Raw genomic sequence first — 9,924 nt, forward strand, 5'->3', positions numbered from 1 at the left:
TATTTCTTAAAGATATTGACTTTATTTGAAATATAGGGTCTGTTATACTTACTGTATGCACAAATACATCAGCTTTGGTTTGAACACTGCTCATACAAAATCAGATGTGATATGACTGAGAGAGGAAGAAGGTAGAACTTTATTAACTTCCAACACCCTCTCTCTTTCTTATATTAGACCTGACACTTTTGCTGAAGGCTGGTGTTCTACCACTTGAACCACAGCTCCACTTCCAGCTTTTTGGTGATTTATTGAACATAAGAATCTCAGACTTTCTTACCTGGGCTTTTAACTGCGATCCTCAGATCTCAGCCCCCTGAGTAGCTGACTGGCATGAGCCTTCGGTACCCAGCTAGGCCAAGTTTTTTAGACTGACTGGGGGTTGTCGGCCTCCACAGCTGGAGGGGTCAGGTTGACCGCCACCACGCTGCTGGTAGCAGGAAGGAGGTTCATTGTGGTGGGGTCCACAGGCCATGAGCTATCCTCACTATCTCCCCATCTACCATGAATTTGACCTTGAGGTCTCAGAGGGAAACTGAGGCTGAGCAAAATGCTTTGCTCAAGAGCATCTTGGCTACCCTACTACCTGGGTTTAAATTGTGACTCTGATATTAGCTGGGTGCCCTCAGGGATGTCACACAACCTCTCTGTTCCTGTCCTCAGTGGCCAAGTGGGATTTGCCTCAAAGGTGGCTGAAGTTGGACACCGTGCCAAGCACAGCCCACAGTCAGGCATCGTCATCATCTGTCACTGTGCCTGATACCTGAGGACTTCAGAGCACTGACCCAGCCTGACTGGCTTCCTGCTGGGCCTCCTGGGCCCAAGTGTGTGGCTGAGACCAGGGTCTGTGCCCAGCTCCATCCCAGTAAAGGAGATCACCCCCTCCCTGCCCTCCCATGCCATCTGATTGTCCAGGGAGACCCTTGGCAAGCCAGCGGTCCTCATGGGGCGTCTGCGAGGCCCAGCCTGGCCTCCTCTGCTGCTTTTACTCTGTCGGACACAGAGGCTCCAAAGGGGTGACCCTGCCGGGCACAGACCAAAGGGGTGACCCTGCCGGGCACAGACCACGCGGGGGGGGGGGGCGAATGGGGTGAGGAGCAGGGAAAGGGGGAGGCAGAGCCAGGGCAGCCAGGCCCCTTCCCAGCACCCAGGCCTGCTCCGGCTCGCCGGCCGGCACGGGGCCAGCCCGGCGCCCACACCGCGGCAGACCCGTGCACCCACGGGCCTCTGCCCGCTTCCGTGAGCGGCTGCCTGGCTCCACCACGTGGGGGGCCAAGGCCAAGGCTGCTGTCTGCCCCCCAAGCACCCTGAGGCAGGACTTGGGGAGGGGAGGACCACAGAGCTGGGGCAGGGTGCTTTGGAGGCAGTATGGATTTGAACTCAGAACTTCATGCTTGCTAGGCAGGTGTTCTACTACTTGAGCCATGTCTCCAGTCCATCTGTCCTTCCTTCCTTCCTTCCTTCCTCCCTCCCTCCCTTCCTTCCTTCCTTCCTTCCTTCCTTTTTCCCTTCCTTCCTTCCTTCCTTCCTTTCTTCCTTCCTTTCTTTCTTTCTTTCTTTCTTTCTTTCTTTCTTTCTTTCTTTCTTTCTTTCTTTCTTTCTTTCTTTCTTCTTTCTTTCTTTCTCTCTTTCTTTCTGTAGCAGTTTAAACTCAGGGTCTACACACTTGTTCAGCTTACTCACAACTGATGCTCTACCATTTGAGCCATACTCTCCACTTGGATTTTTTCTTGTTATTTGGAGTTGGAGTCTGGCTTCAAGTCTCAGGTCTCAGGCCTCTAGGTCACAGCCTTCTGAAGAGCCAGGGTCACAGGTGTGAGCCATTGGTGACCCCTTTGAATTGTTTTTTTTTTTTTTTTTTTTGCCGGTCATGGGGCCTAAACTCTGGGCCTGGGCGCTGTCCCTCAGCTCTTCAGCTCAAGGCTAGCGCTCTACCACTGGAGCCACAGGGCCACTTCCGGCTTTATCTGTTTATGTGGTGCTGAGGAATCAAATCCAGGGCCTCATGCTTGCAAGGCATGCACTCTACCGCTGAGCCACCTTCCCAGCCCCTGAATTGGTTGTTTTCGAGCTCGAGTCTGGCTTTATGCCTGGACCAGTCTGGGCTGTGGTCCTCCTGCTTGTCCTTCCCAGTATCACTTGGAATGACAGGCATGCACCAGTGCCCAGCCATTATGTTTCCTCTGTAGCTGGGATGCCAGATATATACTACCTGCTCCCAGTCATGGTTGAGATGGGGTCTCTCACAAAATTCTTTTTTCCCTGGCTGGCCTCAAACCTCAATCCTCTGATCTCCACGTCTCAAGTAGCCGGGATTTCAGGCTTGAGCCCTGTGCCCTACTATAGCGCTGGCTTTTAACCCCTACCTGCAGCTGCTAGGAATGGTATAGCCTTCCATTGGAGCTCTCATTCATTCATCTATCTGTCCTGCTGCAGATAGACACAAGTTGTCGCTGTGTGGCCCTGGGCAGGTATCTTGCCCTCTCTGGGCTGAGAGGTCTCCTGTTTGGCTGAGGGGCCCAATCCCTACACTTCCTCAGCCTGAGGATCTGGAGGAGACAGGAGGTACAGCTAGATGTGGCCACAGGCCTCCATCATGCAGCCAATGGTGAACTGGAGGCTGGATCTTCCATGTTGTTCCTGGAGAGTTCTGGAATCCTGCTCTTGTCCACACAGTGCCCGTCTTCCCTCTTCCTTCTCAGAGCCCCAGCTCCTCCCAGTGTTGGGGTGCAGCATCGCCTGGAGGGACACTGTGTCTCCACTTCCTCAGAAGGCAGTGCCTCCCCCCACTTAGCCCCTGTGACAGAGAGGGACATTGAGGCTGGTCTGCCACACCCTGCCCAGGGGTACCCTACCCTATCTTTGTACCCATTGTCCCCGCCTCTCTGGGTCCCTGAGGCCAAAATGTCTCCATGCGGCATAGGCTCTGCCAGTGAGAGAAGGGAGTTTGCCAGGGCGAGCCCAGCCCAGGCCTTGTGGTTGGAAGTCAGGCTCTGCCTCAGCCCTTGCCTCCAAGACTCAGTTTTCCAGCTGAGAAATGGAGCCGTCATGTCGCTCCTGCTCTGTGAAATGGCCCTGATAGTATAAAGAGTGATGGTGGCTGAGAGCCATAGCTCACCTCTGTAAGCCCAGCTACTCAGGTGGCTGAGATCTGAGGATCGAGGCTCAAAGCCAGCCCAGGCACGGAAGTCCATGAGACTTTCCACGAGTCCAATTAACTTCCAAACAGCCAAAAGTGGAGCTGTGGCTCAAGTGGTAGGGTGCCAGCTGTGAGCACAAAAGCTCAGGGACAGTGCCCAGGCCCTGAGTTCAAGCCCCTCCTGTCTCCCCTCAACCACTCAGCTTCCACGAGATGCCTGCAGCCCCTCCCCACAGCCCAGCCCGGGGGGGGGGGGGCAGGGCAGTCACCCGTCCATTCCACAATGACAGGAGCCACGGGCTGGTGAAAATCCATGGGGGCCCCGTTTCCTGGCTGCTGAGGCTGGAGGCAGTGCTGGGCACACACCACTGTGAACAGTGCTTCCTGTGTGTGTGCAGCCGGGGAGGGGGGTGAGCTCCCCATTCCTGGGGTGGTGAGCAAAGGTAGTAGGGTAGAGGAGCCCAGAATGGGCCGCAAGCCCTGCTGATGGATTGGCCTTCTAGATGGCCTGGAGTCCGGGCCTTCACAAGTGGGTCTCTTGGAGGCAGATGGTGCCTGAAGGAGGAATACTCTCGTGGTGAGAGAGGAGGGTGGGGCCCCCTGGGGACCCCAGCAGCCCCTGGGTGACGGTGTCCCTCCATGCACTTCCACCTGTCCCAGGCCAGCCACATTCTCACTCCTGGAGTTCCTGGCGCCCTGGGGGTATGGGGAGGACTGTGGGCTCCAGGGGTGGCTAGTCCCTGTCCTCTCCCCCAAAGAAGGAAAAGGCAGGGATGCAGAAGCTCAGGCTGTAACCCCGGCTCCCAGGGAGGCAGAGAGGGGATAGACCTCAGCTCAAGCTGGCCTGGGCAAAAGCACGAAATTTCACCCAAAATATGGGTCAGGCCAAAAACAAAAAAAAGTAATAATTGAGGGTGTGGCTCCAGTGGTAGACCAATGGCTGAGCAAATGGGAGGCCCTGAGTTCAAACCTTAGTACTTCCAAACACCAAACAAAATACTCCTTAAAGAATCTTGGAAGAGGTGCTGGGAAGGTGGCTCAGGGGTAAAGCGCTTGCCTCGCATGCATGAGGCCCTGGGTTTGATTCCTCAGCACCACATAAGCAGAAAAAGCTGGAAGTAGTACTGTGGCTCAAGTGGTAGAGCGCTAGCCTTGAGCTGAAGAGCTGAGGGACAGCGCCCAGGCCCAGAGTTCAGCCCCACGACTGACAAGAGAAAAAGAAAATGGAAAAAGCCAGCACTGCTGGCCCACTCCTGTCATCCTAGCTACTCAGGAGGCTGAGATTTAAGGATGGAGGTTCAAAGCCAGCCTGGGCAGGAAAGTCTGTGAGACTCTTATCTCCAATGAACCACCAGAAAAACCGGAAGTGGGTGCTGTTGCTCAAGTGGTACAGCGCTCGCCTTGAGCTGAAGAGCTGAAGGACAGTGCCCAGGCTCAGAGTTCAAGCCCCAGGACTGACAAAAAAAATAATAAATAATAACAATCTTAGCAAAGTCAGCCCCGAGGATGCCTGGGCTCCTGGCTCTGAGGTGGACCCGGGCCTGGGACACTTAAGGAAGAGTGTCCAGCTGAATCTGGAGCTGGCCGTGGTGAGGCTTCCTGCCGTTGCTGCTGGAATTCCACAGGGGGAGACTGGGGACAGGGGGACAATGCAGGGGACGGACAAAGAAAGGGCTGGGGGCCAGGGGCCCTGAGGGCTGGATTTACGGCCTCCCCTGACCTGGGCTGAGAAACCCCGCCTTGCTGGGCAGGGCATAGTCACTGGGACCAGCCTGGGGTGGGACAGCAGGAGGACAGGCCCAGGGAAAATAGATTAGCTTCGGCCCCAAGGCCTGGCCGGCTCCATAGCAACCTGGGGCCAGGGGAGAAGAGGGTCTATGTTAACTCCCTGCATGCCCACCGCCCGTGGGGCTGGGGCCTTGTTAACCAGCTTACCAGGCCGGCCATTGACATGGAAATCTAGCTCTCCATTTGTCCACAGCCTGAAAGGAGGGCAGAAGGGGCAGCCGGGCAGGTGCAGGGCAAGGCGGGAATGAATGAATGAAGAATGAAGCCCTCCTGGGGTCTGCACCCCCTGCCCCACGTCTACATTGGGTCTTGGAGCCTCATGTGTCCCCTCTGGTGGGGGAGAGGGGGAACGAGGGTCCTGACCACCGGCTCAGACTGTGGCTCAGGGCTGGCGGCTGGGCCAGGCCTGGTTGATGCCCTCCCCCTTCCTCCCCCAGGAAGCGGGCTCTGACCTGGCTCTTCCCACAGGACTGTCTATGGCACCCGCCCTGCTGCCATACCCGACCTGGCCACTCCTGGGCTTGGTTCTCAGCCTCCAGCCTCAGCAAAGACTCCCTTCCCAAGCCCGAGAGGATCTTCTGGCTTTCCTCAGTTTCCCTAGCCCACCCAAACTGGCTATTCCCAACAGAGTGACCAGGAAAGGGAAGGGGACAGGCAGGCCAGGGGCTAGAGGGACTGGAGCCGGGCCTGGAAACCCTGTTTGTTTGATCAGACTGAGGGGGTGGCAGGGCCCCACTCTAAGCCTGAGGCCCAAACCCTGGCGCTGGGAAAAGCTCCATTTACAAGGCAGGATGTATAGGAATGCTCGGGCTGGCAGGGCTGTGAGGAAGGAGTTGAGCAGGTGTCTAAGCTCCTGTTGACGAAGGATTACTGCCAGCTGCCTGCCCCTGCCCCAGCACCCTGCCCACCCCCTCCTAGCTCTGGGCAGGGCCTCCATCTCCCATCTGGAGAGGGGAGAGCTTTCCAGGGACAGTCAGACTCTGCAGGGGGGCCTCCAAGAGAGGCTGTGCCCTGGGGGACTGAGGGACTCCATGGGAAAAAAGAGGAGTTGGGTTTGAGCGTGGCCCTACACTCCTATAGTCCCAGACATGTGGGAAGGAGACCTAGCGTAAGAGGATCACAGTGGGAGAGCACCCCCAAGCAAGAAGAACAAAGCCCTATCTGAAAAATAACTAAAGCAAAAAGGGCTGGGGAGGCCGCCTTGAAATCACAAAGCTCTAGGTTCAAACCCCAGTACCACTTAATAAATAACAAAGAAAGGAAGGAGGCAAGGTGGAGTGGACAATAATAGAAAAAATTTAAAGAGCTTCTGGGTCCGATGCTGTGATCCTAGCTACTCAAGATCATAGTTCAATTCCAGCCTGGGCTGAAAAGTTGATGGGACTCTTATCTCCAATTAACCAGCAAAAAGCCTGAAGTAGAGCTGTGGCTCAAGTGGCATAGCACCAGCCTTGAGCAAAAAGAGTTCAGGGACAGCATCCAGGCCCTGAGTTCAAACCCCAGGAGGACGAGCACACACACACACACACACACACACACACACACACACACACACACAGCTTCCAGGGCTTGCCCAGTGGGGCGCCATGAGTCCCAGCACTCTGGGGGCAGCAGGTGGAGTCTTCACAGGGAAACTGAGGCTCAAGTACAGTGGTAGAACCCAGGAGCTTGTACTGCAGCGGGGAGGCCTCGAAGGGCTGTAGGGCTCATGGGTGTGTCTGCAGGTCACTGGCAGCCCCCTTGGTGCTGGTTGCAGGGGGGGGGATGGGCTGTGGGACCTCAGGTTCCCGCCCCCTCTTCCCCCCCCCCGACCCCCACTGGCGTGGTGTCTCCAGGGCAAGGCCCCAGCGGTGCACAGCTGACAGAAGCAGGAGTGGGAACTTGAGCAGGCCCCGGCCCCCACCCTTAGTTCCACCGAGCTACCTCCCCCTCCATCCTGGCCCCCAGCCTGCCATCTGCCTCTGTCTTTCCTGAGTTGAAGAGGGGGTACATTCCTTTGCAGCCCCCCCCCCCACATCTGGCCCTGCCCAAGCTGCTGCCTCCCCAGCGAGGCCCTGTCTACCTCTCCTCTTCAGGGTCCCCCACATCCAGTCCTCTCCCCCACCCCACCCCCGTGGGTCCACCTATTTGTCACTTTAACAAACATGCCACGGTTTTCTGGGTGCCTGGTGACCCTGGTTCTGCCTGAATACGTAGAGCAAAACCTCTCCCGAGGACAGGGAAGATGCCCCTGGCGGAAGCCAAGCTGGGAGATTCTAGAAGAGGGGCCCTGTCAATCAGGCCAAAGCAGGGTGCATGAAGCCCTGGGTTCAATTCCTCAGTACCAGATCAGTAGAAAAAGCCAGAAATGGCACTGTGGCCCAAGTGGTAGAGTGCTGGCCTTTAGCAAAAGAAGCTTAGGGACAGTGCCCAGGCCCTGAGTCCAAGCCCCAGGTCTGGGAGAAAAAGAAGAAAAAAAAGAGCCTTGATTCTCCAGGGGGAAGCTTGCCAGATGTAGCAGGATGGGATATGCAAAGGTCCAGTGGCTGAAACGAGTCCTTGAGGACTGGACCAGAGGCCTGTATGGAAACCAGGGGAGAGATACCAGGCCTGAGGAGGTCCAGGGATGGCACTCTGTCCCTGTGAGAGCAAGGGGGTCTACCCCAGCCTGCACGTCCCCTTAGCCAGCCGTCCAGCCGCAGGACGGGGAGGGGTGGGGGGAGACCCAGGGCTGAATGGCTGGCAGCTGTGGTTAATAGGGGGCCACATGGAGGGTTCTGAGGGCCAAGTGTGTGTCTCTTCCCTCTCCCCTTCCCCCTTCCCCGTCCCTTCTCCCCTCCTCCCCTGCCCCCACAACACACAACAGCCAACAGCCGGGGATGGGCCCCCTGTCTCCCCTTTCTCTGGCTCTTCAGCAGAACAGTTGCTTGAGACTAATTGAATTTTCCGCCTGGGAGCTTGGGGCTGGAGCTCCAGTCATTAATGGAGCCGCCCTGCTCCGCCTCTCCCTCCCTCAGGCTGCTTGCAGCGGAGCTGGGGTGCTGAGGGCAGGAAACAAGGGACACAGTCCTCACCGGGATTCACAGAGCAGGCCTGACCCCAGAACCCCAGGCCTAACAGCCCAGTGCCCCAGAGGGGCCTCCAGGCCTCTGCTTCCCTCCTGTCCTATAGCGCATTGGGATCAGGGCCACACTAGAATAGAAGGGGTCGGGGCTAGAGGGGGTGCAGGGCAGACCCTGGGGTAGGAAGGCTGGACCAGCGGGACCACCCCAGCCCGTGGGTACCCCTGCTTGCTCTCCACAGCCACTTGCCAGTACCTACACCAAATATTTACCTGCTCAGTGACCCTGGGGTCAAAGGAGAGGGGCTGAAACCCCAGATTTCCATCTGTTCCTCCCCTTCCGGGACAGTACCCTGAATACTGCGTGCTCTGTGACCCCAGACAGTACCCTGAATGTTGAGTGCCCATCCCATCCCTCCCCTGCCTGGACAATACCCTGAATGCTGAGTGCTCTGTGTCTCCTCCAGCCTCCAAGGCTCAGGACAAGGACAGGGAGGCCCTGCTGCTTTCCACCTGGTCCAGAGTGACAGGTGTGCTGGCCAGGGCTCCGGGAACCTCACACAGGCTCAGCTGTAATCTCCCCCAGCTCCCCAGTTCCTGGCCCTGTAAGGGGTCTTGAGAGACAGCATTTCCCCCTGGATGGACATCAGTGAGGGTCTAGATTACAGCCAGGATTAGGAGGGCAGGGCATGGCGGAGCACCCAGGAAGATTTGAAGTTTCCAGTCAGCCTGAGTTAAGCAGAGAGATCCCATCTCAAAACCAGGACGAAAGGCAGGGACAGGAGACAATGGAGAAACAGCAGTGGGGGCTGGGGCGGTCAGGCCCCCCACTGCCCTGGAGCCAGGGTCCCAGTGCGGTCAGGTGTGTGCAAGGCCTTGGAGCAGGACGCTGGCTAGGCCTGCCCACTGGGGGCCCTGGTACAGGATGGCTGTGGACGATGCCTGCCAGGCTGCCCCTCCTCAGGTCTGGCCCCCCAGCCCACACACCTGTCCCTGCCACCTCTGCAGGGCCGAGTTCAGAGCCTGTGTGGCCTCAGTGCTGCCCAGCTGTGTCGAGTGCCCCTCCACCCTCCCCACTCCTACCACCCAGCTGCTCGGGCAACGCTGGGCCACAGGCTCTGAGCCCTTCCCAAAAGGGGGAAGAGGCAGGCATGGGACGGTGGCTTCGGGGACCAGCTCACTCTCAGTGACCTCCCCTGAAGGGAGGGAGGGAGAAGCCACTGCTGTCCCCACACAGGGCAGAGGGGCGTCCTAAAGTAGGGGGTGGACAGGACAGTGGAGGGGCAGACTGCTGACACAGCTGTGGCAAATGGAGGGCAGGGAGCAGTGGGGGGGGGCAGAGATCTGGGGAGGCCATGAGGAGCAGAGGCAGTGGGAGACGGGACAGGAGTGAGGGGCGCAGGGTCCTGCTCTGCTATCTGTGTGGGGACAGAACTCCCTTTCTGTCCCAATGGTGAATGGCAGGGCTAAGGCCTATTCACCTGAGTAACTCAACATCCAGCATCTCCTGCTGGGAGCGTTTGTCCCCATCACATCATCCCAGGCTCCGGCCAGGTCATCTCCTGAGCCCTGAGGCACAAATTCTCCCCAGGGGCCTTTCCTAGCCTTGCTATGCCCAGCTCATGGGGGGCACAGAGCATGGACGGCGCCGACCCCTCAACCACACCTCGTACATCTTCAGGGTGGCACCCCTTTGTCCCCGGTGGGGTGCCCCCATCCTACTTCTGGCCACCCTGCTGACAATGACAGGCCAGGGTCTACTCACAAAACACCTGTGACCCTGGGGACCCGTGCCACTTACAGGGCATGGCCGCATGGCCTGGGCCTCCAAGAGCCCCTCCCCGACAGGCTGGGGCCGAGGAGGAAGCTGTCCCTGGGGGGTGGCCAGGGCTGATGGATCCAGGAAGAGGAAGGCTGAACGAGAGGAAAGCATGGGTGGGAAGGAGCCAGGGCCTGC

This window comes from Dipodomys spectabilis, unplaced genomic scaffold, assembly GCF_019054845.1.
Source record: "Dipodomys spectabilis isolate Male_0828 unplaced genomic scaffold, ASM1905484v1 ptg000098l, whole genome shotgun sequence".
Taxonomy (NCBI): Eukaryota; Metazoa; Chordata; class Mammalia; order Rodentia; family Heteromyidae; genus Dipodomys; species Dipodomys spectabilis.